The sequence below is a fragment of the Mastigoproctus giganteus genome, chromosome 3, assembly GCF_048544385.1.
Source record: "Mastigoproctus giganteus isolate SK-2022 chromosome 3, ASM4854438v1, whole genome shotgun sequence".
Lineage (NCBI taxonomy): Eukaryota > Metazoa > Arthropoda > Arachnida > Uropygi > Thelyphonidae > Mastigoproctus > Mastigoproctus giganteus.
The window spans coordinates 105,615,360-105,639,865 of record NC_143577.1 but is presented as its reverse complement, the minus strand read 5'-3'; positions in this window follow the sequence as shown (position 1 = coordinate 105,639,865).

Here is a 24,506-nt window from a genome sequence, read left to right as displayed (position 1 = left end):
ACCCTGTGGAACTCCTGCATGGAGTTGGCGTTGGAGGATCTGACTATCTGTGCGGTAATAAATGGACCGACAAGTAAGTAGGGCCTGTAGGAACTTCAGCAAATTTCCTTTTATTTGGAAGGCGTGTTGGAGCAGATGAAGTAAGGCATGTACATCCAGGCTATCGAAGGCTGCTTTTATATCGGCATAAATTATTGCAATTTCCTTTCTGGCTTGGAAAGCATTTAGTATCGCGGCTTGAACTGTGAGGAGGTTAGTAATTGTTGATCTTGCAGTTATTGAATAATGAATTTGTTGAGGCTGCCCAGCCAGTATCTGATTCGACAACTTTGGCAAAAGAGCTTTCTCTAGTACTTTTAACAGGGTAGATGCAGTAGATATTGGCCTGCAGTGCTCCACAAGGTTAGGCTTTGTAATTTTCGGCATTGGAATTACAGCGTAGTTATTCCAGTTCTCAGGGAAAACTCGGCAAGCAAGGATAGAGCTATAAATTGCTTGGAGTGGTTCAATTAGGTAAGGGCTGAGACACTTTACCATGAAGTGGGGGACTCCATCAACTCCAGCTGTCTTAGTTGCCCTGAGGGAGTTAATACTCTGTATTAGTGCTTCTTTAGTGATAATAACAGACTCCATCTCATTGTCAACTAATTGATCCCACTCAAACTCCCTGACTTGAGACTCATGATATATGCTGGAGAATCTGCTGATGTGGTCCATCCACGCTTCTTTGTCCAGCCCCTTATTTGTGTCACTTTTATGTGTGCAACGAGGTAGCTTTCCCCTGTCAAGTGTGTCTTTGATGTAGCGGTTGATTGCTCTAGATTTTTCCCTATTAAATATTGCTCTGGCCCTCGAGTAGTCAATTCTATTTTGTGGGTCATTAGACAGTTTCCATTTTCTGTGCAGACTTTGCTTTAGTTTAAACAATGCAGTTAAGCTCCACCAGTTGAGTTCCACCAGGTTTTAGATTTTGATGACCTCCTTACTACTTTGGAAGCCGCAAATTCTGTAATAGAGTTGATCCAACTGGTTAAGAGAGTTGTTGCAAATAAGGCATCACATTTGAGTAGACATTCCCACGGGATACAGCTGGCAGCAAATAAGCATTTATTTGGGTCCAGAAAGGCTGGCGAAGTGACAAGCTGGCTCTTAATTTTTTCCTTGACATTGAAGTCCACATACGGTAGCATTATGAGCATTGCAATTGGGCTATGATCGGATGGAAAGAACGTTTCGGGGGGTACATCAATTATACATTTACCAGAAGACAGAATTAGGTCAAGTCTATTTTCACCTCTTGTAGGTTGATCATTGATAAGAGAGATGGAGCATGGCTGTAGTTTATTTAACATGGTGTCCAGTAGGTTATTGAGCTGTGGTGGAAGGTTGAAATCTCCACATACTATATGGGTGGCTGACACATGTAATTTGGTGAGAAGCCAGTCTACTACATTATTTATCATTTCTAGACTAGGGACAGGTGGAATGTAAACGACTGCTATATCTAAGAGTGCTGTGTGGACTTTTAAAGTGACAAGTAATGCTTCATAAAGCTCTGAATCCGAGTAGGCGACCGAGATTATTTGAAGTGCTCTGTCACGTACAAATAGGGCTACTCCTCCACCCCTCGCTACAGATCTGGATTTGAAGTAGGCATTGTATCCAGCAGCGTCAGCAGCGACTAGAGACTCTTGATGTGGCTGGAGCCAGGTCTCGGTAAGACAGATAACATCAGCAGACCATGACAAGAGCATTTGTTCCAATGTATCCAACTTGTTTCGTATGCTCCTAACATTCTGATAAAAAATCTTCCCTATGGATAATGGTTTTATCTGTGTCCTAGTAGGTCTTCTACGGGGTATAGTCTTACTTTGTATCATGCGTCGGGTAGTGACTATTGTAGAAATTCGATTGACATCTGACTGGCGATCCGGTAGAGGTTGAGTATCCAGTGTAACTGACGGGGTACATATATTCTGCGATGGCCTGGTTTCCTTCCTTTGGCGTCATACTTGTGAGTTTATGGTTGGCTTACTGGGATATACATAGCGAGGTAGTTTTAATCTCGGGTGGCCGTTGTGATAAAAAGGCCTGATGAGAGCTCCCACTGGCCAGAAGGAAGTGGCGGCAACATTATTAATATCTTTTTCATCACACTCAATTTTGAAGGACGCATATGTGGCTGCCCTCTTCAGTAGGGTGACTCTTACAGTTATATTCATGAGTCGTAGGCATTCAGACACAATTTGGCCTGGAGTAGTCTGAGGGTCGACTCGGGAAACAAAGATGGCTTTAGATTGTTGGATGGGTCTTGTGATCATGGGTTTTATTCGAGAGGAGAATGATGCGCCTGACAATCTACCGCAATTGTTATTGGTAGGGTATTGTGTACCAGCTGCCAAGATGGAGTTGTTTCGGCTGTACCCGCTACGACTAGATGAGTAGGAGGGGACGGAAGGTCTTTGAACAACTTTTCTATTGAAGAAAATTTCATTTCTGTTCCCATATGATTTGTTATTCAGTCTATTCGGCATAAGGCTACTGGGACAGTGTATAGCATTCTGGATTGGCGGGGAATCCGGCAGACTGGTATATGAAGTATTAGCTTCTTGATACGGCCACTCAGTAACGTCTTCATTAAGGCAATTTTCCACTGGATTATTTTTTGTGGATCTGTCGATGCATTTTCCCATATGAGTTAAGTGGTCTCTCTGAAACTCGGTTGGTTTGTGTCGAGATATCTGGCCTTAGGACCTACCGCATTAGGGTTATTTAATGTGGGAAAAATGATATTATTCACACAGCATTCACTCGATTCAGGTGTGAGACTTAACTTCTCCGTTCCATGACATGAATTGCTTGTGCTAAGTTTATCATGAGGTACTGATAGATTAGAATGCTGCCAATTCTGAGTTTCAATTTCTAGCGAAGGAATTATACCGTTGATAACACTAGCTTCTGGAACTGATTGAACACAGCTTGTCATGTGTTGACGGTTTTGGGTGCCTTTAGTATCATGACCATTACGTGACCTCACGCCTGGTTGATATGTGTGTGAATTGACCCTAGGGATATTCGTCATCGTACCCTGATTGTCGTGATTTTCAGAGAGTTTTAATAATTTGGCTTTGACTAGAGACATTAGTTGACTGTCTAGAGTGTTGATTATTAGATGTCTTATTTCGTTCGCAATGAGTTCTAGTTTTTGGTCGTCTAGGCGGAGGAACGTAGTATTATCTGATTGTTGATACTCAGCTTTTTCTTTGGTTCCTAGGCAAGGTTCCTCAGCTGAGTTTGATATTTCACTCGGGGCATCTAGACTCACGCTGTTATTTGTTTGGTTGTATTCATTTAAATTTACACTTACAATAGTATTTCCACTGTTAGAAGCAGTATCAGTCAGGGTTTCATTATAATGTTGGCTGACATACACAATACTATCACTAGTATACCGCCGTCTGCATTGATTTCTGTAGAGTTGCGCTCGGAACGTAAGTGGCTTAATGGAGGAGGTAACATTGCCAATGACATTAGCATCGTAATTCCCATTCACGGGAGGCTGTATCCCGATATCAAAATTCATTCCAGATATTAGTGTAGACACGTCAGATTGGCTGTGTTCGCGTGCTATTTTGTCATTTTCATTATGTCCTGGTGTTTTCTCCGAATTTTCGACGCTGGGTGGCACCTCACATGCAGATTCAATTTCATTGACAGCTACGGAGTTCGGTGAGCTGTATAAGACTGCAGGACTGACAAGACTGTTGCCAGCGTTGGTTACCAAAAGAGGCTTCGCTTTATCTATGTTAGTGGAGTTATTAGGTTGCATTTCCTTTCCTTTCGCCCTTCTATTTGGTGGTACCTTCCTATGTACAGGTGTTTTGCACGCTTGGCACAGGTACGATTTTCGCTTAGAAGCTACAATTTTGAGAGATTATTTACGCAGCAAGCCCCTAGGCTAAGTGAGCAGCTGACACACTGCACAGTGAGAGACGCAGGCTTTTGACACTGGCTACACGTGGTTTTTCCAGCGCCCATCGCATTCTTCTGGGTAGGGCTTAGCATATTTGAACTCCGACAAATTTTACTGTAGTGAACTTTGAATGTGCTGCTTTCAACTGACTTTTCAGTTAAGCCCAGAAGAGTTACTTTCAAGACGATTTGCTACGGTGACTTTCAGCAGATTTAATTACAGACTTCAGGCCGCTGGCGCTAGGGAGGAGGCCATTAGGGAATTTAACCCACTCAATGATCGAGGGGATTAATCAGGTCTATTGTGTGGCAACCTTGACCTGTTGAGGTTTCTACTTACACAGTTGGGCCAACTTCGAAATATCGTAGTTATGATTGCAATATATGAGACGAAAAAATGACAATAAAAAATTACCTGTCATGGAGAGTTCTACGACAGCTCCAACAATGGGCCGCAAATTCTAAACGGAGTCTTGTGGTATCGGATTCATCATGGTACACAGTTATTAACACGATATTTTTAGCACTAAACGCGGAGCATGAAAATGCGTGGCCGCACGGTGGACTCATATAGTTTCTGATACGTACCCAATCGTTGGCCTATCGCTCGAGTACTCGGATTGCCTTCTGCAAGACGTAGGACATTCTCCTCATTGTCTGGCGACGAGGACGCCAGACAATGAGGAGAATGTCATACGATTCATGGTACCTCTCGTGAAACAACCAGTCTCGCGTAGCCTTCTGTGCACACGTGCGAAAATCGTATGATGAGGAGCACGCCTATGCGGGAAACGTTCCTGGTACAAGCGAAGAGTGGCGCGCCCGTTACAGTCCGCAGCTCCATACGCGAGGTGCATGTCGGCCAGTTCAACGTTTGAATACTCGTCCATCCTACTGCCTCGGGAACCAAGGCGCCTCCGTAGCCAGGTGGAAAGGAGCAGTAGTGCGTAGCACACGCTTCTTGATCAGACCGGGGTTCGAGCCCGTCACCACCAAATACGGAGGATGCGGAAAGGTCAGGGAATGACCACCGCATATCCCGGAGCAATATGGCCTTAGTTGCTAATGCTCCTAAAAACCAAAATAACCAAGCCTCGGGAACCAGTTCGCAAATGCTGACTTCCAGCGGGATCGCTGTTCACGCGACCTCCCGTTCAACGTCCTCTACCGCATGACGAAGGCATTTCGGACCCTGCAATTCTATGTGATTCCGATTCGTCATTGTGTCCCCTACACCTCCTGCAAGTTTGTCGCACTGGTAGTGAATCACCCTGTATATACACCATATACTAAGAGTCGGCTTCCTGAAGGAATTTTTGAGAACAAAAATATCAGTCCTGTGATGATGATGTGACCGGGCTAGCCAGGTGGGTAAAGTGCCTGCCTGGCAACCCAAAGGTCGCGGGTTCGAATCCCGCCTCGGGCTTGGATCAGAGTAAAATGCAAAAACTTTGAGAGGTGCATTATGGCCACAGAAGCCGATGCGCCAACAACTAACAAAAAAAAAGTCCTGTGATGATTAATTAGTTTCATGCACAGAGCCACAAACAAATAATTCGGTCTAAGGTGAGACAACGAGAACGTGTATCGATGACGGAATTTGCTCGAGGAAAGATAATTGAAAAGAACAATAATTGCATTGAATGAAAAGCAAACAAAAGTTAAAAAGTATCATGAAATAACAGCTAGAGAGCAGGGCAGTCAATAAAATTGTGAATTCAATTATAAATAAAACTGCAAGATGGAAGATTACGTCATAAATTACGAGGATTTAAAAGAAACCTGTTGCACAGAGTATTGTAATCTCTGGTGAATCGCCGTGCTGACGTCCTGTGACCATATTTTCTAGTATCTTTTATCGACTTCTGTAATGTGACTTTTTTGGTAATTCTTATACACCCACTATAAATGCTCCTTATAACTGTCCGAAGTTTCTCGCTGTCTCCTAATTTCATCGTTGTTCTATGGTACACCACCACTACCATACCAAATTTTGTCTCGCTTCATCGCAAGCTGCGCGAGTTACATCATGTTTTCTACGTGTTCTGTTAATTTTGTCACGCAGTGTAGTAATGTTGTCGGAGGCCTTCGTGATTTCACTGTTTCCTATAAGATTCTTCATGATAAAAAGAAATTTTCAGACAAGATTAGTTTTAGTACACTGCTCGGAAAAATTAACAAAACACGTAGAAAACGTGATGTAACTCGTGCAGCTTACGATGAAGCGAGAAAATTTTGTACGGTGGTGTACGATAAAATAACGATGAAATTAGGAAAAACGTTGGACAGGTATAAGGGACATTTATAGGGATTTTATAAGAATTACCAGAAAAGTCACGTTACATATACAAGATGCTCGAAAATATAGTCACAGCACGGAGTATAATCACCTCCAACAGCGAAACAGGCCTGACAGCGGTGAAGCATGCTTGATATTAGGGCGTCTATAAACATCTGTGGCAACAAATCATTTAGCATTAGCATTAGTAGAGGCATTTGATGCAAGAAAGCAAGCTTATGCAGCATCAGCCAAAAAAAAAAAAAACTTCCACTTCACCCCTCTGTTCGTTCAAAATACCTGTCCAGCTGAGCCTTAAACTTATTTAGGCTATCAATCTCCACTACAAGGGATGGACGTCTGTTCCACCAACCGACAACCCGCTGGCTAAAGGCAAATTCCCGCACGTCTATCCTACATCTGTCTTTCCTCAATTTGAATTTATGCCCTCTCAGGTGATAATTCTGAGCTAGAGGAAGAATCCCATCAGCATTGAGCATGCTCAAACCATTCAAGGCTTTATACACCTCTATCAGATCACCTCGCTGGTGCCTAGTCTCCAGACACTGTAATTTGCAAAACTTAAGCCTTTCTTCGTAAGAGTACCCCTTTGTTCCATTCACTAATCTTGTTGCCCTTCTCTGTACTAATTCCAGCAGCTCTACATCCTTCTTGAAATGAGGCCTCCAGACCTGTATACAGTACTCTAGGTGTGGCCTGACCATTGCCTTATACAAGGGAATAATCACCTCCTTATCCCTGCTGGAAAAATTCCTGTATATCATTGACAATACTCCATGAGCTACTCTTGCAGCCCGTCTGCACTGCTCAGAGAAATTCATATCTGCCTGCACAACTACCCCAAGTCCCTTTCATTCTCTACCACTGTCAGTGTAGTACCACAGAGTTGATACGTTGCTCTGGGGTTGCTGTTTCCCATGTGTAGTACTTTACATTTGTCAATGTTAAACTTCATTTGCCACCTCTCAGCCCATCTGCTCAACCTTTCCAGATCCTGTTGCAGCAGCATAGTGTCAGTAGTGTCCTTGACAATCCTGCCAACCTTTGTATCGTCTGCAAACTTGTATATTAAGCTTGATATACCATCATCAATATCATTTATAAATACAGAAAACAATAATGGACCCAACACTGAGCCCTGAGGGACTCCACTAATAACATTAGTCCACGATGAGCAGTGTCCATTGATTACCACTCTCTGTCTTCTCCCCCTCAACCACCCTTTTATCCATAGCAGTAATTTGCCTCCAGTGTCACACTGCTCCAATTTGTGTAGCAGTCTTCCATGTGCAACAGTATAAAAAGCTTTCTAAGATCCAAGTATATAATATCAAAGCTATTCCCTGTATCCAGTTCTTTTGTGACTGAATCATAATATCCAATCAAATTGGTCAGGCAAGACTTCCCCTTAACAAAACCATGCTATGTCCGAGCTATAACTGAAGTCTTGTCTAAATGATCCTGCAGTGCTTCTTTAACCAGTGCCTCCATTAATTTTCCTGGAACAGAAGTTAAGCTCACAGGTCTATAATTACTTGTGTCAGTCTTTGATTCTCCTTTGTGAATTGGGGTCACATTTGCACATTTCCAGTCTATGGGTACCTCCCCTGAGTCTAAGGAAGCGCTCATAATTACGGCTAAGGGTTTGCTTACTTCCTTTGCTGCCTCCTTTAATATAACTGGATAGATCCCATCCACCCCGGGTGCCTTTCTTGTGTTTATCTTCAACAGTTTCTCCTCCACTTTACTCCCAGTTATTTCAAGATTCTGTAGCTTACTGCTAGAGTTGAATACACCTCTGGCATTCCCCTCGCTGAATAACTCCTCATGTGTGAATGTCGATGCAAAATATTCATTTAGTTTGTTAGCTACCTGAGCAGGGTCATCAACAGTTGACCCATCAATATCAAGTGGACCAATCTGATTCATCCCCTTCCTTCTAGAGTTTACATAAGTAAAGAACTCTTTGCTGTTTTTCTTTGCATCCCTTGCCAAGGATTTCTCGTAATCTGCGTTCGCCTGCCTAACCTCCTTTGTAACTTGGTTGCATATCAACTTGTATCTATCATAGGCTTCTGTGTCATGTGTTAATTTGTAAGTATCCCATGCATTTTTCTTCTCTGCCATATGCCTCATTAGTTCATCTGACATCCATTTTGGCCTAAACCTTGAACAATATTTCTTAGTTGGTATGTAAAGCCTAGTAGCTTCCAAGATTAATTCTTTGAATGCTTCCCATTTTGAATTTGCTGTTGGTAACATCATCAGTTGGTCTCACTGTATAGAATTTAAATACTGTCTCAGTCCATCGTAGTCGCCTTTACGGAAGCAATAACCCTTCCCTTTACCCCTAATGGTAGTTACCTCTTTGAGTAAATCTCACTTCAGCACACTGTGATCACTACCACCTAGTGGTTCATTTATCTGCAGATTCTTAATGCATGAAGAATCACTGCTGATAATCAAATCAAGAGTATTACTCCCTCTAGTTGCCTCCCGAACATGCTGATGTAGAAAACAATCATCCAATAAATCCACAAAAGCCCTGCTAGTGTGTGAGTGACCAGCCCCCAAATGCCAGTCAATATCTGGGAAATTAAAATCTCCCATTATAAGACTCTCTGATTTACTGGCCCACTCTATTTCTCTGTACAGTTTCTTATTATACTCATCAGAGTCATTAGGCCTATAGCCCACTCCTACTCTTAATTTTGATCTCCCAATGCTTATGTCACACCAAACTGACTCAACACTGCACAGTCCAGCGATGTCGACTGGCTTCAATTCCTTGGTTTTTATGTGTTTCTTAACTAATAGCATAACCCCTCCCCCCTTCCTATCCTGTCTATCCTTTCTGTAGACGTTGTACTCCCCAAATTCCAGTTCTGCATCCCTTATATCTGTGTGACACCACGTCTCTGATATCCCAACAATATCTGCCTTTGATGTTTTGAGCAATACCTCAAATTCATCAAATTTATTTACAAAACTCCTAGCATTGGTGTACACGCAAGTATACCTGCACCTGTTTCTATTCTTAGCTACCCTAACACAACCCATGTGTTTACTTGTACCGCAATGGCTCCCAGCAGTCTCTGAAATATCATGCATCTTGTTTTCAGGCTTCTGCTCATTCTAATAGAAGCTGTGCAAGAATCTCTTTCACCTCTGCCAGTGGCTACTGTCAATGTATTGGTCTTTGTCTCCCCCCCAAGCTAGCAATTTTCCGACCCACCTAAAACTGCCTCGATAGCATCAGCAAATATTCTTGCACCCTTTCTATTTAAGTGTATCCCATCCCTGTAGAAGCAATCTCTCCTGTTAACAAGTACAGTCCAGGCTGAAAAAAATTCTACCCCTTGAGCCTTGCACAATATTTCCAGATATTTACGCTATTTGTAAGCTATAAATTATTTACAGTATTTGTTGTTGTTGTTTTGGTTTTTAGGAGCATTAGCAACTAAGACCATACTGCTCCGGGGATATGCGGTAGTCATTCCCTAATCTTCCCTCATCCTCCGTATTTGGTGGTCACGGTCTCGAACCCCGGTCTAATCAAGAAGCGTGTGCTACGCACTGCTGCTCCTGCCCACCTAGCTACGGAGGCGCCCACAGTATTTGTAAGATACTGTAAATAATTGCCTCTTGTAATATTGTCAATAATTGCATTTTATAATTGCATATTGTCAATAACTGAATTTTGTAAATAATATTGTCAATAATTGCACTTTGGTATATATTATAAATAATTTCTATTTTTGCCTTTTTTGTACACCATTCTTGCAGGTCGGCTGTGTAAAAGGGATGAAAGAAATCATTTGCTACAATAATAAACGGTTTTAATAATAATAATAATAAATCCCATTCTTCAACCAGCGCAGACCTTAGTTCACGAAGTGATCGGGAATTGCTGTCGGCGTACAGGCGACGACGAAGAGCGTCCCACACATGTTCGATCGGATTTAGTGACCGCGCTGGGCACGGCAGTCGTTGGATATCTTCAGTTTCAAGATATTAATCGCCACTTGAGCACTATGTGCAGTGGCGTTGTCGTGCATGAAAAGAAAATCTGGCCAACCACACCCTGAAAAAGTCGCATATAGGATTCGAGGATCTGTTCTCGGTACCGCTGCGTAGTGATGGTAACACTATCAAAAACAGAGGGGGGGTGCGGCCGTTGATCGTTATTCCGGCCCACAAGAGAATACACCGCCTCCAAAATAAGTGTCGCTTTCTCATGCTGGAGGGATGGCATCGCATTCCTCGTTGTCTACAGATGAAATATCGTTTAGAACTGTTTCTAAACTAAAACGGGACTCATCAGAGAGCAGAACTGTAGCCCATTTGTCAGGGCTCCAAGTCACATGTTCATGGCACAAGTTTCGACGAGTTCTGCTTTGGTTTGCGGTTAATGAGATACAAACCAATGGCTTCCTTGCGTAGAGTCCACTTGAACTGAGCCTTCTTAACACAGTCCAGTTGGAAATGGTTTACCTGTGGCAGCAGAAGCCTCAACAGACAGTTAATTACAGAACATCGTAGGGTTCTGTCTTGTTGTTGTTTGTTATTTGGTTTTTATGAGCATTAGCAACTAAGGCCATATTGCTCCGGGATATGCGGTGGTCATTCCTTCACCTTTCCGCATCCTCCGTATTTGGTGGTGACGGGCTCAAACCCCGGTCTAATCAAGAAGCGTGTACTACGCACTGCTGCTCCTTCCCACCTGGCTACGGAGGCGCCACGTAGGGCTCTGTCTTGCTGTTAGAGTCAGATACCGGTCTGTTCTGGTTAAGGTAGCCCTCGGGCGACCTTGGCTAGCTCTACTTGTAATGGTTTCTGTTAGCTCTTTCCATTCCATTGTAATGTATCCTTCAAGTTCGCCACTCCTCTTTAGAACTATAACTTCACTCTTCTCCTGACTGAAAACCAGTCCAAATTCATTGGCCATACTAGCCCATATATCAATTTGCCCTTGCACTTGTTCCCTGCTCTCTCCCCATTTGCAGAGGGTCATCTGCAAAGAGCACGACTTTCATCTGATCCTGTCCAAGTTGTTCCACCACTCTACATTGCACATCATTCATGAATAGTAGTGGTGACAGGATGCCTCCTTGCCTCAAACCTGATGTTATTTCGAAGCTCTCTATCAACCCCATCACTGTTACTTTGCTCACTGTATTGGTGCACATATTCTCAATTCTCTCCACAATATGTTCCTCTATCCCCAAGTTTCTCAAAACCTCCCACACTTTTTCTCTCTTTACCGCATCAAACGCTTTCTTTATATCCAAAAATGCCATCCAATATTCTTTATTGTGTTCATAACTCTTTTCCATTAGTTGCCTGATGCAGAAAATTAGATCCACCGTCGATCTGTCATGCCTAAAGCCATACTGTTCTTCGGCCATCCTATTTTCAATCGTTCCTCTTATCTTCCGCTCTAACACTCTCTCATACAACTTACTCAAATGTGATGTCTCTATAATTGGAACATTTTTTCCTGTTCCCCTTCTTGTACAACGGGATGATCAAACCTTCTTTTCAGTCCTTCGGCACCTGTCTCTCATCCGAGATCTTACAGAACAGTCTGTATGTCTACGCTATCCCTGCCTCGCCTGTAGCATCTCTCCATTTATCTCATCCATACCAGCAGACTTACCTATCTTGATGTATTTCCATGCCTGCACTACATCATTCCACGTCAAGTCTGTCTGCTCTCTCTCTCTTTCGCTGTCATTCATTTGCAGTTTAATTGACATGAGTCTGTCGCTCTTTATCCACGTATCTTCTCTTCCATCCCCTCTTCTATGATCAAGATGCCTTTGTCCCTTTTGCTGGCTGTCCTGCACGTTCAACAGATTTTCAAAATACTTCTTCCATGTTTCTTTTATCTCTTATCCTTGGTTATTAGGTTCTCATTCTCATCCATCAAGTATTTGCTCTGTTCACCATCTCTTCTTCTATTCCTCACCATTCCCATACAGCGTCTTTTTATTACCGTCGATATCTTGTCGTAGAGTTTCACTCCATTCTTCCAACCACAGTCTTCTCTCCTCGTTAACTATCCTCTTAGCCTCTCTCTTCGCGGTTTCATATCTCTCTTTATTCTCATTATTTCTGTTCTGAAAGTTCTTGATTTTCACAGCCTCTCTCCTCCTATCATTCCACTATGGGGTTTATTTCCACTCCTTATTTTGCTTGTCCTTCCACAAACCTGCTCTGTCAGTCCTACTATACAGTCTTTGAATGCTTTCCATTCTGATTCCACGCTGTTCACCACTGTTTTAGGTGCAACCTTCCTGAACATCGCCCCTTTTTACACTTCTTTCAACTTCCACACCCTTAGTTTTCTCTCTCTTGTTATTTTGATCCTCTTCAATTTAGGGAATATTAAAACTCCAACTAACCTATGATCACTATCCAAGGAGACATTAGGAATGACCTTGACGTCCACTAGTCTTCTGTGTCGCTCTTTATCCACGAGTACATAGTCAAGAAAGGATTCCTGTTGACCGTCTCAACCGTATCTTGTCACTTTGTGATTCTTTCTCGTCATGAACCAGGTGTTTCCGATGACCAAGCTGTCCCGTAAAGAGAAATCCAACAGCCTGTCACCATCATAATAGGATGTATTGATAAAACTGAACGTCTAAAAAAGAACTTCCTTTGACAGAATTTATCAGTTTTGTTTTGGTTTGGTTTTTTTAGGAGCATTAGCAACTAAGGCAATATTGCTCCGGGATATGTGATGGTCATTCCCTGACCTTTCCGCATCCTTTATATTTGGTGGTGACGGGCTCGAACCCCGGTCTAATCAAGAAGCGTGTGCTATGCACTGCTGCTCCTTCCCACCTGGCTACGGAGGTGCCCGCAAGTTTTGTTTTAGCATTTTACTTTTATTTATTTATTTATTTTTGAATTATATTCTTTTTATTCCTTCCCTTTTGATCTCTGTCGGATATGATGTATACATCATAACAGAAACAGGGACCTTGCCTAGCTGTGGCTCCTACGGTTTTGGCTGCCGACCCTTGGAAGACGTAGTTAAAGTCCTAGGACCTACAGCATTAGATAACATTTTTATTATTTTTATGTTATTTTTAAGTTAATCTTTATTTAATTTAATTTCACGTAATCTGCTTTTACCTTGCAGGGATTCTCAATTAATTACACTTGACAGGTCAGCAACCCTACTCAATACACTGATCAAATACAGTTGTCTATATAGACACAGATGAGCAAAAACATTTTTACCATCGTGTCATTATGGTCCCACAAGCCTTTGTGGGATTGCTACCCTTCGACCTGGAAATTGTCCACTGTGGCATGCTATACCAATTATCAAAGGGGAAAAGCGTGACATGCATTGACTTCACCACAGACCCAACCAATAACAGCAAAGCGGAGAAAAAACGCCTAACCATACACCTGGCAGTCCCGATAAGCCGACTCTCCTAAGGGAAATATAACCTGGAAATTCATCCCGGACATTGGTCACTGTACCCCCAGCAGCCAATCTGGTTATCACCAGGGCTCTATGCCACCTTTCTTTTAACGGGGCATACTCCTTTAATGCCAATTTGTCAGCATTTGACATCAGGGAATCTCCACTATGCCACTGCAGAGAAAACCAAACGTGGTCTCACCTAATGCACGAATGTCCCCTCTTTGATGACATAAGTTGCTGCTTCATCACCAAAATACGCTTCAACCCAAAGGACAGGGAGAACCTCATATTACATGAGGAGGAGCACTACAAGGCTCTCTCGTGCTTTTCACGTGAGCTGTTCACCCGGCTGCAAGCAATGCCGCAACCTCCCCAAGCCTGATGCAGGACTTAACAGCAACCAGGACAAGCAACCAGCAAGAAAAGAAAACCACGACCACAACTCACCGTACGGGACTCCACTCCCACGAATGACACGACCAAACTTTGCACCTTGTCAACTGGTCCAGAAAGAACAGACATCTCACTGGATGGGACTCCTCCCACCAATGCCACTATCAAATATTGACACCTTACCAATTGGACCGAGTAAAAAGCATTCACCCATGAACTATCATTGAACGTGGCAATCAAAACGGAGACTCACGATGACGAAACAACCGCACGGGCTCGGATCCCAGGAGCGACACCACTCAACACCGGCTTCCAGACAACGGAACTAACCGTGAACGTGACTACTCCCCAAGAATGACCCAACAATAGAAACGGACAAATAACTAGGACTCAACTGGACTGGAGAATATTAGTAAACTGACCTGTGCAATGTTAGTATTGAACCGAACTGTAACAGCCGGTGGTCACCTTGTCTCTCTTAGAGAAGGCCCCTTGACAGCGAATGCTGCCCTGATCAGCTTGCAGCCTCGCTGCACACACGCCATATTGGCAATCTGTGCCGGCTCCTTGGTCCGGCCCTTTCTACTCCCACCCTGATGGGGGCATCCCTGCCATCTCATCCTCTCCTCGCCACCCCCTTTCCTTCCTTCTGGTGGGGCATGGGCATGCCCCGCTGACATTCACTTGAGGTCTTCTTCCCTATCGACCTTATTCTTCTGCCTTTGACACTCCAGTCTACAATTTCCTTCCCCCTCCTATCTTAAAGCAAGCGTATACCCCATACACCTAAATTTAAATATGCCCAAATAAAATTTCGCCCACAATCTTGGCCTTTCCCATTTAAGCGACATCACCATTTAAACGCAATCGATGTTAAAACATTTTTTTAAGGTCCTAGCCACTGAAATCTTAGGAAATTAAATGGCAGGACCTGCCAGAGTAAACAAACTGCTAGAGAGAGAGAGAGAGAGAGAGAGAGAGAGAGAGAGAGAGAGAGAGAGAATCTTTATTGCAACTAAAGGAATGAAATGTACATAGATTTAAGTGAAGTTGCAAATGTCCCCTCACGGCCAACGGCTGACCAGGTACCTGACCAACGGCCAGGTACCTGGTCTGCCTCCACGGGGTGAAAGTTGAGCAACTTTGGACTTCAGCAGGGGTCTAGCGGCCAAATGGCCAGAAGAACAACGGTACACAACACCACACATTTCAGGATCGATATACTTTTAAATCTCTGGCCTTTCCAGTGAACTGCCACACCCACAATGAAAGCAACGCGGAGATGGGGGAAACCCCTGGTGCCGTCAGACACTGAAAACACTTTATACCTAAACATCATTGCTGACCAGGTACACCCTTTCATGGCAACGGTCATCCCCTCAGGCGGTGCCGACTTTCAGCAGAATAATGCGTCATGCCACATCACCCGGATTGTTCGAGACTGGAAAACTTCCAGGTATTGCCCTGGCCTCCAAATTCCCTAACATCAATCCCATCGAGCATCTGTGGTTTGTGTTCGAACAGCATCTCCGATCTGTAGCGTCTCAACCACGGACCTTATAGGATTTAAAGGATCTGCTGGTTACGTGTTGGTACCGACACATTTAGAAATCTTGTAGCGTCCATGCCTCGCCTGGTACGAGCTGTTTTGGCTGCACGTGGAGGACCAACATCACATTAGATAAGTGGTCATAATGTTTTGGCTCATTGGTGTGTGTGTATATTTTTGCATTTGTTTCTCTCTGTGTTTATATGAACACTGGGTTTTCTGAAGAGAAAATTCAAAGTTTTATGTTTAAAACAACAACTGAACTTTATTATTATTTTTACATAAATATATAATAATAACTTTATTTATTATCAATTGATAACGAATAATTTGACAAGTTTCAGAGGATCCGTTTCCTGGACCACCTGGAACTGGTCGACGGAACCGTTGGAAAACGTTGATATAAATGACGACTTGACATCCTGAGTAGTGGAGATGTTGCTATCCCACTGAGCAAGCCAAAGAAACGGGAATGAAGTGATATGATCGTAACCCGTGTTTTTATAGTCATAAATAATTTGCGGCTCTAAGATGGTAGATCGATTTCTACTGGATATGGCGAATTTGCATCCCAGGATGCTTATTATATCAAATATTCGCTTTCGGCAACACTGCTGACAATAAAATATCCAAGTAAAACATTTGGTTGTATTAATTTTGTCGAGCAGTGTATGTTCATTAATTGTAGTTCTTCATATTTCATTTAAAAAAAAAAAAAAAAAATATATATATATATATATATATATAATTTGCAGACCTTTGGAAACAATCTCTGCAAGTTACATGAATTTCTATTGAATTTTAACGTTCGATTAGTGTGCAGTTTCCCCATACGTTAGCCAAACGTGAGGTATATTTCGTTTGATATCCAAGTTTGCCAAGGATACAGAGTTAGGCAGAGTGATTAATGACAATCAGATGTTATTAATTAAAAGATGCAGATAAGAGAAACCAACTGAAAACTGAGAATTGTAATTATAACATTAATAAATGCAAGACACTGAAATAGCAATAATTCCAAAATAATATCTCATTCAGGTTCAACAAACTCAGGTCGTTAAATAATGAAAAACCCTATGGGAAACTAATTCAGTCGTCTGACATGAATTCTGAGCAGTGCAGATAGGCTGCTAGAACAACTCTTGGGGGGGTTCTGTCAATGATATCCAGATGTGAAGCGTTTAACGTTTCTTCACCTTCTAGTAATACAGAAATTTCCGAAGAACAGCTAATAAAAATAAATTCACTACCTGACAAGTCCACCACAGGAATTGACGCAATACCTATTTTTAGTCTAAAAATTGCTTCTTATTTCATCAGCAAAGAGCTAACTCAATATATTTCAATAGCAAAGAGCTCGCTCACTATACAACAAAGTACTCAAATATGCACAAGTGCCTTCAAGCTGGTTGTCATACAGAGTCGTGGCAGTTCCGAAGAAGCCTCATGCGAAAACACCGGCTGACTTCAGGCCAATATCAATTGCCTCTCCCTTCTTGAAATGCCTCGAGAAGTGCATCTATAATAATGTAGCACTCGAATCTTTGCGCATAGGCCCGAACATACCCATTATGCCATGCCTAGATCTACTGTAACCTGCCTACAGTCCTTATCACAGAAAATACTTCACGTCTGGAATGACAACGAAGATCTTCACACCATTTTTCTGGACATGAAATCTGCTTTCGACTCAGTTTAAATAACGCCCCTTCTTGCCTTACTTGAAATATTCTACAGGATATCCGAAAATAAGCTTGAGATCCTCAATCTGATATCTAGGAGAATGCTTCACTTCACAGGCAATGGCATTACAGTCTCTAAAAACGTCGAAGTAGGGATCCCACAAGGTGGTTCTCTCTCTCAGCCTTGCTATTTGCAGCAATATTCGTTCCACTAATGGATCAAATAAATAAGATCTTTATTGTACAGTTCACCGGTACACGCAGGTACCACGACCATACAATACCCTTCACGGCACCATGCCAGATTCCAGCTTTCCTATCGTATGCTGATGATATTGTATGCTACTTGTCATGCAAATGTCATGTTGGTGACTCACAAGAAAAAACCTCCTCTGAATCTGTAAACAACTACCTAAATACATTCTGTAAGTATGCCAAATTTTTTGGTCTGTCAGTCAATCCAGAGAAGTCAAACTATATCATCTTTAAGCCAAGTCGGATGACTTCTGCTGATACTGCATCTTCTCTACTTCCGGAACTGGCAGGAAATGTTCTGACTCCCACAGACAGTGTAAAATTCCTAGGAGTAACCCTTGATGCCAATCTCGCCTATAAAAAAACAAATCCAAGCTCAGTATTCCAAAGTCCTGAGAGCGTTCTGGGGAATGAAAATTGATCTGTGGGAAACGCACAATAAGTAAATAATCAAGAAATACCTTGCAACTTACTTGTGTAGTGTGCTCTCCTATGCCGTGGAAGTTTGGTCGACGGGAACATCCACCAGCCTCAGGAAACTGTGGGGCCTCGAATTCTGGGTGTTGAAGTGGGCCAACTTGTGATCGCACCAGATCTACACGACATCTAAATCTGCACTCTGCTCCAACCTGCAATACACGCCCACAGTCCACAGAGCCCATGTGCTAAAAATAGTCATTCCTTCATCTGTGCTCAGCTAAACATGATCACATCAACATCTAGAACACGGTTGGTTGGTTGGCGTTTGCCAGGCAGACATTTCCGCAGTATCCCCCTCCTTGTGCTCAAGGCTCCAGGGGTTACAGAATTTCAATAGACACTTCCCAAATGTGACTCTGGATACTCTCAACTCGCTCAACATCGACCTGTGGATTACAGACAAGGCATATCGCGATGGCATCTTGGCCTATCTTGCTGTTTGTAAAGGACATCTATGTAAGTGCCGATCTTAGTTAGTCGATGTCATTTCATGTTCTGCTCAACTCGTAGTCCTTTATCGTTGTAATTACTACTTAATTTTTACATGTTGATTATTATCTTTGTTTTTATCTATTAATTATTATTTAGTTATTTATTTATTATTATTTTTTTTCTATAATAAAACGAAATCACTTGTATAAACAACGAATTTTAAGATTCCTCTGGCTTTCTGTGTAACAAATCACTATTGTATAAAATTTATGTTAATAAAGAATCTTATTATTATATACACTATATAGAACATTACCAGAAAAGACAAAAAAAAAAAAAAAAAAAAACAGAAAAAAAAAAAAAAAAAAAGAGTTGATTATATCAACGTAAATCAGTATTTAAGCTACGTCGTGAATACTGCATATAAGTTTGGAAAGTTCTTTTCGGGAAGGATCAATTGGAAAGGATACAAAAAATGACAACAAGGTGTTCTTAAAAAGGTTGAGTAACTAAATACATCTTCCAATCAAAAATTTATCGTCACCTACCTAACAGTGGATATGTCCTCTTTTTGCAGCCATTTCCGCTGCCACGCTGCGAGACATGGATACTGCAAGGCCTCTTGAAGGTTGCACCATCTCGCCAGAATTCCGTCCGGTAGATCTGCAATAATTTCTTAATGGCTTTTTAGTATCAGTTTTCTGTCCCATAACACTGCAGCAGTTTTTCAATTGGACTACTTGCTGGCCATGATAAGGATCGGATTAGTCTTGCCCGCACTTCTTCACCTAAAGATAAAAAAAAAATAATAATAATCATAATAATAATAAAACAGTCAGTATTTGAAACAAGTTAAAATTAGCATACCAGAAATTGCATTAAATAATTATGTAATGCTGTACTAACCTTAAGTGCAGCGTGGCAAGGCGCAAAGTCATGTTGGAAAACAATTTTCTGTTCCTTGAAAGAGGCCTCTGATGACGGGCAAAGAATTTCCTTTAAAATTTTCGTTTAGTAATTGCCATTAACAAAATGTATTAATCTCCTGCTATTTGCGGTATGGTTCACACTCAGTTAACTCCAAGGAAGAAAAGCATAATTATTTAGCCTAAACCATTTAGTCCAATAGAAACTTTACTGTTGATTGAATACGGTCAGGGTAATAAGTTTCGTTAGATCTACGCCAAATGTAGCATATACCATCCGATCCGTGGAGATTAAATTTGGATTCATCAGAGAATATTACTGATTTCCATTGCTCATTTTTCCAATTAGAATGTTCTTCAGCCCAAATTAGTCATTCTTACTTCATGGATTTTGTCGATAAGGGCTTTTTAAGATCGACATGCTGCTTTCGGACCACTCAAGTCTTCGTAGGGCAGTTCTATCGCTTGAATTTACCACAGTATGTTATTTCCATATGCTTTTGTCTGTGGAACTTGCACGATGATCACGAAGGCATAGACGTTTCAAAATGCTGTCCTCAGGAGCGCGGGTGCATAAGTACACGTGCCTTGAGTGACCGGGGTTCAATCCCGTGACTGCTGAATACGGTGCTGTTTCTTGTATTCTGTCTATCTTGTGAACTCTGACCGTTTGGACGTCCCGGAATATAAACAGAAAATTTATTTTATTTATATATAATCCAATTAATTCAAAAATTAAATAGAGAGATAGAAATTAATAAAAATATATATTAAAAATAAATAAGAGAAAATAGTAGGAAAGCTAACATCTATATATATATATATGTCTCCGGTCTTTTACCATAACTTTGTCACAGTAGACTGGTTACAGCCAACTTCTGATACATGTCGACCAGAAAAGCCCTCTCGATCAAGAGCAATAATTTCGCTTTACTTCCTTGGAGTTAAATGAGTGTAAACTATACCGTGCTGAAGGGGAAGTGAAGACAAATAGCAGGAGGTGAATGCTTTTATAAACAGAACGATGCAATATCATACTAGTTTTGCAGGATGATCTAATGGCGGCTTAACAATTTTACTTATAGAGGTAGTCAAAGAAATATTAAACTTTTAAGAAGATGATGCAATTTATGTGGCTGGAACTGTGGATGCAAATAGGTTTAGTCACTCACCTGTTATCAATGACGTACTTAACACTCTTCATTTACATTCTGTCACTGCACGCCGAAAATGAATTTACAAAATGATTAGATGGGCTACAGTTATGTGTGAAAAACGGTAACTGAGGTTTAACGCTTCTAAACATGACGCTTTGCATTTGGGGAAAAGGAATACTGGAATGACGTATAAACCTTGGGTGAGGGGGGGGGGGAAGAGTTAAAAGTCGTTCAGGATGAAAATTGAGAATGCTCCAATTTTCCTCAAGACAGTTGAAGATTTACTTGAATCTATTCCACGCAGAATGCAAGTGTTTTAAGAGCAAAGGATAGCCCAACACCAAATTAGTGCACACCTGTAACTCTTATCACGGGTATTTCCATTATTTTTTCCATCCCCCTGTATCAGTTAAATTCTGCCGTATTACTGTACTTTGAAATACTGTATGTCGATTATTTAGACCTGACTAAATCTTTATTTATGATTTTTGGTGATCGTGCTTTAATCCGAACCCTCCTGGTATATTAATGCATGTCCAACCGATTTATACAATTTAATTATCTATTATTTAATTTTAATATTGCATTAGAAACAATTCCCTATTCTGTTCTCTCTCTCTCTCTCTCTCATATATATATTTGCTTTATGTGTGTATATATTTATTTTTTTTAATATGGCATATATTCAGAAATATGCCCATATATAATTTTGAATTTCGCGTACTTAACGGCACAGTTTGAAATTTCGACCCCTAGCGAATTTATGAACTGAAAAATGGAACTGACTAATAATTTGATGCATACATTTTATGTTTATAAATCTGTACATTATAGACTGTATCTGTAATACTGTATGTATGTTGTTGGAAACATACGGCGGGGGTTGGCCGAAATTGGCAGGGACCGCCTAGTACAAAAAAAAAAAAAAAAAAAAAAAAAAGAAGTGGTCTTTAATTTTTATTTTTTTGCTTTGGTGAAAACTTTGTTAAAACAATTTTAAATTTTCAAAATTTTCATTAAAAATAAAAATATAATAGTGAATGCAATCTATTAATAAAAGGTCACTCACTAGTATACGCCAAGGAAGATTAAAAAAAAAGGGGTTTTTTTTTTTTTTTTTTTTTTTTTCCAGAAATAAAGTCGTGCACCTGTCAGATGTCGCACCCACTTTTGTTACAAGAGGGGCGACAACTGCCAAGTATCCCATAACAATATACATGTAATTAATAAATATTAAATATTACAACCAGACAGGTCCCCGGCACAGAACCTAGTAGGAAACCATTCAATTTCTTTCTCGGACTGGAAATCTCTCTAAAAGAATTTTTCTCTCGAGGCTATAATTAACCAGTACGAGAGTTCATTTCTTGTCGTGAAAACTCTCTCATCCCTCGGATATGCGTACATTACGACGTTTACGGCTTAGAGGCCAATTCCAAGTACTTGGTGAATACATATCAGGCGAATTCTAATCTTTTAATACTGAATACGATTTTCATTTTATAATAGTGCAGTGTTCAGATACAGAAGATAAGAATACAATTTTAGGCCGCAATTAAATGTTAAATTTAATTAAAGTTCTATTTGATTAATAATCTGGCCAGTGATATAGATAAATTCTGCCAATAGGAAGCATAAAAAATAAAAATAAAAAAACCATACACCAATTTCCACACTCAGTATCTTTACAAAAGGCTCTGTACAGCTCGTTGAGATTCAAAGAAAAGAACTGAAACTTCGGAGGACACGACACCTGTGGTGATGAACTGTTGAGACTAAACCATAGCAACTTTTTACCTTAATGGTGCGTTCTTAATATATGCACAGCTCAAATATAATGATCTTAATGTTATCATTGTAACTAAACCTTTATTGCATATTTCTATCTTTACATAATGACTACGCAGGAAAAAACACAGAGCATTACCTACAGAAGAAGAATAATAGTCGCCAGAAGTTCAATAATTATACTTGTAAACAATTGCAGTTAAGGAAACTTAAAATTGAAAATAAAATGCATACTGTTGTACACATTACACAAAATTAGATATGAAATAGAATTTGAGTATGTTATCCTTGCAAACTAGAACTATAAAATCATGGAAATATCTTACCGGTCAGGAGCATGCACGCTGTAACCATGGGCACATGTCCCTACTTTAAATCTCAGATGTAAATATCACCACCTTAGCTTACCACTGTCCAGGGGGTGGCTCATGTAACGAGAAACTCTTACGACCGTCTCCTTATCGCACTTGATGGTTGTACGTGTTCACTTCGCAATACTAGCCGTTACAGATTTGCGGCATATATTGCGACAAGCAATAAAAGATATTCAGTACTAAATATGTCATCGCCTTAGTTGCCTCAACACCCAGGCGGTGCTTATTATTCACAGAACTAAATTCATTGCCAGAACCGCAAATGAAATTCTTTTCTGGGGCACACTGTTGGTCGTCAGAGGCGTCAGGATATCGTATCTGTAAATATGTGTTTTTTGTAGTAGGTTTGTATGTTTTGTGAGGTGAAAAAAACCTGTTTCCAGGAGATAAAAAAACAATACACATCCCACCCACCCAAGGCTGACTGATTCAGACATAGTATGGAAAAGGCCATAAAAATTAATCCCGTTCCAGTGAAAACTGTTTTTCAATTTTGGCCGGCGACGGGGACTGACCAATGCCTTTTTCGCACTGTTGACCGGAAATGGGAATATTTCTCTCATGTGCTGCATAAAAGAAAGAACGAGAAACACATTCGATAGGCTTTCTCAAAATTACATTTTCGCTCTTTTGCCATTCGTGCTGTATAATATGGCAATGAACAAACTAGTTCCTAACCACATATCTTGTCCGCGGTTGCCTCCGTAGCCAGGTGGGCAGGTGCAGCAGTGCGTAGCACACGTTTCTTGATTAGACCGGGGTTCGAGCCCGTGACCACCAAATACGGAGGATGCGGAAAGGTCAGGGAATGACCACCGCATATCCCCGGAGCAATATGGCCTCAGTTGCTAATGCTCCTAAAGAAAAAAAAAAAAAAAAAAAACCAAATAACCAAACAAATCTGGTCCGGTTAGTTTAAGGAGATGGAATCCATCAAGGTTTCTCTTGAAGCTCGGCGCTCTTTGCTTTGGTACTGGAATAGCCGTTGAGACAAGTAGGTTAGGATGATAGGCTTCACGCAATGCTAACGTTGGCTGTACTGAGTCAGAATCACAATACAGCTTACGCGGATGACAATGTGGTAATTACTCAGTGCGATGGGAACTTAGTGCATCACCTTTTTAGTAATTGCAGCTGACTAAAATTCTCAGGATTAGCATTAGTACACTGGTGCGCAAAATTTAAGGACCAGTCAGGTTTTCACCTGTAGCCTCATAGGAGTGGCCTGGATATGGGAAAAGCATACCAAAGGAACCTCGTGAGGTACAGAAATGATGAAGGAAACAACACCGACACGACAAAGGAAACAAAACGGTGCAGAGGGACTATATTCAAAAATGGTAACATAGCACTGGCTGCCATGATATAGACGCATCACTGTCAAAGATGGAACAAAGGGAAGATAGGGTGGCCATATCTCCTACTGAGGTGGTCCTCAATAGGAGATATGGCCACCCCTAATGTCGATGCAGGCTTTGCACCGCCTGTCCATACAAGAACTTATCAACAAATGTTGTTGATAAGTTCTTGCGGTAACATCGTTCATTCCTCTGTCAGCGCCATCTTCAGCTAGTGAACCTTTTCTGGTGGGTGTGGACGTGCCGCTAGGCGTCTTCGCAGAGCGTCCCATATGTGTTCGATGGGATTTAGATTGATGGAACGGGCAGGCCAATCCATACGAACAATGTCCTCACTTGCCTAAAGCATATCAACAGCTGCGATGCAATGGGGTATGGCGTTATCATCCATAAA